Genomic DNA, 5,691 nt, shown 5'->3' on the forward strand with positions numbered 1-5,691 from the left:
CAACAAAATCACACTCGATGGTAGAACAAACATAGCCCTCATGAAACGGATTCTACCTGCTGAGAGGAAGGAAATGTGTATCACAATTAGTGCAGCACATTGATTATTTTTAGTGACCATTGGAATAAGCGTTTTAAAAATATAAACCAAATGAAAGACATACCTAAACAAGAAGATTTATCAAATTCCGAATATCCGTTATTTAGTAAGGTGCATGTAGTATCCCATCTGCACCAAAAACACATTGAATGGAGAATCTGCTTCGTGGCCATTCAACCAGATGACCATGCTGTAAACCACACATACTTAACCACATTTCGCAATTCAAATAAATTACTCCACTGTTTAATTAATGAATATAAGAATAAGGGTATCACCCAAAAGAAGCACCGAGCATAAGAAAGAACACATTCCTAATAAGACAAATAGTCAGAATGATCAGAACGGTGCTTCGCATCCAACAAAATCACACTCGATGGGAGAACAAACATAGCACTCATGAAACAGAATCTACCAGCTGAAAGGAAGGAAACCTCTACCACAATTAGTGGAGCACATTGATTATTTTTAGTGACCATTGGAATGAAATTTTTTTAAAAATAAAGCAAATAAAAGAGATACCTAAAGAAGAAGATTTATCAAATTCCGAACATACATTATTTAGTAAGGTGCATGTGGTCTCCCATCAGCACCAAAAACCAATTGAATGGAGAATCTGCTTCGTGGCCATTCAACCAGATGACCATGCTGTAAACCACAAATACTTAACCACATTTCGCAATTCAAATAAATTACTACACTGTTAAATTAATGAATATAAGCATAAGGGTATCACTCAAAAGAAGCACTGAGCAAAAGAAAGAACACTTTCCTAATAAGACAAATAGTCAGAATGATCGGAGTGGTGCTTCGCATCCAACAAAATCACACTCGATGGGACAACAAACATAGCACTCATGAAACAGAATCTACTAGCTGAGAGGAAGGAAACCTGTACCACAATTAGTGGAGCACATTGATTATTTTTAGTGACCACTGGAATGAAATTTTGTTAAATATAAAGCAAATAAAAGAGATACCTAAAGAAGAAGATTTATCAAATTCCGAACATACGTTATTTAGTAAGGTGCATGTGGTATCCCATCAGCACCAAAAACCCATTGAATGGACAATCTGCTTCGTGGCCATTCAACCAGATGACCATGCAGTAAACCACAAATACTTAACCACATTTCGCAATTCAAATTAATTACTCCACTGTTAAATTAATGAATATAAGCATAAGGGTATCACTCAAAAGAAGCACCGAGCAAAAGAAAGAACACTTTCCTAATAAGGCAAATAGTCAGAATGATCGGAGTGATGCTTCGTATCCAACAAAATTACACTCGACGGTAGAACAAACATAGCCCTAATGAAGCGGAATCTACCTGCAGAGAGGAAGCAAACGTGTACCACAATTAGTGGAGCACATTGATTATTTTTAGTGACCATTGGAATAAGAGTTTTAAAAATATAAACCAAATGAAAGAGGTACCTAAACAAGAAGATTTAGCAAATTCCGAAAAACCGTTATTTAGTAAGGTGCGTGTAGTGTCCCATCTGCACCAAAAACCCATTGAATGGAGAATCTGCTTCGTGGCCATTCAACCAGATGACCATGCTGTAAACCACAAATACTTAACCACATTTCGCAATTCAAATAAATTACTCCACTGTTAAATTAATGAATATAAGCATAAGGGTATCACACAAAAGAAGCACCGAGCAAAAGAAAGAACACTTTCCTAATAAGACAAATAGTCAGAATGATCGGAGTGGTGCTTCGTATCCGACAAAATTACACTCGACGGTAGAACAAACATAGCCCTAATGAAGCGGAATCTACCTGCAGAGAGGAAGCAAACGTGTACCAAAATTAGTGGAGCACATTGATTATTTTTAGTGACCATTGGAATAATAGTTTTAAAAATATAAACCAAATGAAAGAGGTACCTAAACAAGAAGATTTAGCAAATTCCAAACATCCGTTATTTAGTAAGGTGCATGTAGTATCCCATCTGCACCAAAAACCCATTGAATGGAGAATCTGCTTAGTACCCATTCAACCAGATGACCATGCTGTAAACCACAAATACTTAACCACATTTCACAATTCAAATAAATTACTCCACTGCTAAATAAATGAATATAAGCATAAGGGTGACAATCAAAAGAAGCACCAAGCAAAAAAAAGAAACAACAATTTCCTAATAAGTCAAATAGTCAGAATGATCGGAGTGGTGCTTCGCATCCGACAAAATTACACTCGACGGTAGAACAAACATAGCCCTAATGAAGCGGAATCTACCTGCAGAGAGGAAGCAAACGTGTACCGAAATTAGTGGAGCACATTGATTATTTTTAGTGACCATTGGAATGAAATTTTTAAAAATATAAACCAAATAAAAGAGATACCTAATGAAATAGATTTATCAAATTCCGAACATACGTTATTTTGTAAGGTGCATGTGGTATTCCATCTGCACCAAAAACCCATTGAATGGAGAATCTGTTTCGTGGCCATTCAACCAGATGACTATGCTGTAAACCACAAATACTTAACCACATTTCGCAATTCAAATAAAATACTCCACTGTTAAATTAATGAATATAAGCATAAGGGTGACAATCAAAAGAAGGACCGAGCAAAAAAAAGAAACAACACTTTCCTAATAAGTCAAATAGTCAGAATGATCGGAGTGGTGCTTCGCATCCGACAAAATTACACTCGACGGTAGAACAAACATAGCCCTAATGAAGCGGAATCTACCTGCAGAGATGAAGCAAGCGTGTACCACAATTAGTGGAGCACATTGATTATTTTTAGTGACCATTGGAATAAGAGTTTTAAAAATATAAACCAAATGAAAGAGGTATTTAACAAGAAGATTTAGCAAATTCCGAACATCCGTTATTTAGTAAAGTGCATGTAGTATCCCATCTGCACCAAAAACACATTGAATGGAGAATCTGCTTCGTGGCCATTCAACCAGATGACCATGCTGTAAACCACAAATACTTAACCACATTTCGCAATTCAAATAAATTACTCCACTGTTTAATTAATGAATATAAGCATAAGGGTATCACCCAAAAGAAGCACCGAGCAAAAGAAAGAACACATTCCTAATAAGACAAATAGTCAGAATGATCAGAACGGTGCTTCGCATCCAACAAAATCACACTCGATGGGAGAACAAACATAGCACTCATGAAACAGAATCTACCAGCTGAAAGGAAAGAAACCTCTATCACAATTAGTGGAGCACATTGATTATTTTTAGTGACCATTTGAATGAAATTTTTTAAAATATAAAGCAAATAAAAGAGATACCTAAAGAAGAAGATTTATCAAATTCCGAACATACGTTATTTAGTAAGGTGCATGTGGTCTCCCATCAGCACCAAAAACCAATTGAATGGAGAATCTGCTTCGTGGCCATTCAACCAGATGACCATGCTGTAAACCACAAATACTTAACCACATTTCGCAATTCAAATAAATTACTACACTGTTAAATTAATGAATATAAGCATAAGGGTATCACTCAAAAGAAGCACTGAGCAAAAGAAAGAACACTTTCCTAATAAGACAAATAGTCAGAATGATCGGAGTGGTGCTTCGCATCCAACAAAATCACACTCGATGGTAGAACAAACATAGCCCTCATGAAACGGAAACTACCTGCTGAGAGGTAGGAAACGTATATCACAATTAGTGCAGCACATTGATTATTTTTAGTGACCATTGGAATAAGAGTTTTAAAAATATAAACCAAATGAAAGAGGTACCTAAACAAGAAGATTTAGCAAATTCCAAACATCCGTTATTTAGTAAGGTGCATGTGGTATCCCATCAGCACCAAAAACCCATTGAATGGAGAATCTGCTTTGTGGCCAGTCAACCAGATGAACATGCAGTAAACCACAAATACTTAACCACATTTTGCAATTCAAATAAATTACTCCACTGTTAAATTAATGAATAGAAGCATAAGGGTATCACTCAAAAGAAGCACCGAGCAAAAGAAAGAACACTTTCCTAATAAGTCAAATAGTCAGAATGATCGGAGTGGTGCTTCGCATCCAACAAAATCACACTCGATGGGACAACAAACATAGCACTCACGAAACAGAATCTACTACCTGAGAGGAATGAAACCTGTACCACAATTAGTGGAGCACATTGATTATTTTTAGTGACCATTGGAATGAAATTTTTTTAAATATAAACCAAATAAATGAGGTACCTAAACAAGAAGATTTAGCAAATTCCAAACATCCGTTATTTAGTAAGGTGCGTGTAGTATCCCATCTGCACCAAAAACCCATTGAATGGAGAATCTGCTTCGTGGCCATTCAACCAGATGATTATGCTGAAAACCACAAATACTTAACCACATTTCGCAATTCAAATAAATCACTCCACTGTTAAATTAATGAATATAAGCATAAGGGTATCACTCAAAACAAGCACCGAGCAAAAGAAAGAACACTTTCCTAATAAGACATATGTCAGAATCATCAGGGTGGTGCTTCGCATCCAACAATATCACACTCGATGGGAGAGCAAACATAGCACTCACGAAACAGAATCTACCAGCTGAGAGGAAGGAAACGTGTACCACAATTAGTGGAGCACATTGATTATTTTTAGTGACCATTGGAATAAGAGTTTTAAAAATATAAACCAAATGAAAGAGATACCTAAACAAGAAGATTTATCAAATTCCGAATATCCGTTATTTAGTAAGGTGCATGTAGTATCCCATCTGCACCAAAAACCCATTGAATGGAGAATCTGCTTGGTGGCCATTCAACCAGATGACCATCCTGTAAACCACAAATACTTAACCACATTTCGCAATTCAAATAAATTACTCCACTGTTTAATTAATGAATATAAGCATAAGGGTATCACCCAAAAGAAGCACCGAGCAAAAGAAAGAACACATTCCTAATAAGTCAAATAGTCACAATGATCGGAAAGGTGCTTCGCATCCGACAAAATTACACTCGACGGTAGAACAAACATAGCCCTAATGAAGCGGAATCTACCTGCAGAGAGGAAGCAAACGTGTACCAAAATTAGTGGAGCACATTGATTATTTTTAGTGACCATTGGAATGAAACTTTTAAAAATATAAACCAAATAAAAGAGATACCTAATGAAAAAGATTTATCAAATTCCGAACATACGTTATTTTGTAAGGTGCATGTGGTATTCCATCTGCACCAAAAACCCATTGAATGGAGAATCTGCTTCGTGGCCATTCAACCAGATGACCATCTTGTAAACCACAAATACTTAACCACATTTCGCAATTCAAATAAATCACACCACTGTTAAATTAATGAATATAAGCATAAGGGTATCACTCAAAAAAAGCACCGAGCAAAAGAAAGAACACTTTCCTAATAAGACAATTAGTCAGAATCATAAGGGTGGTGCTTCGCATCCAACAAAATCACACTCGATGGGAGAACAAACATAGCCCTCATGAAACAGAATCTACCAGCTGAGAGGAAGGAAATGTGTATCACAATTAGTGCAGCACATTGATTATTGTTAGTGACCATTGGAATAATTGTTTTAAAAATATAAACCAAATGAAACAGATACCTAAACAAGAAGATTTATCAAATTCC

Source organism: Schistocerca nitens, unplaced genomic scaffold (assembly GCF_023898315.1).
Source record: "Schistocerca nitens isolate TAMUIC-IGC-003100 unplaced genomic scaffold, iqSchNite1.1 HiC_scaffold_468, whole genome shotgun sequence".
Taxonomy (NCBI): Eukaryota; Metazoa; Arthropoda; class Insecta; order Orthoptera; family Acrididae; genus Schistocerca; species Schistocerca nitens.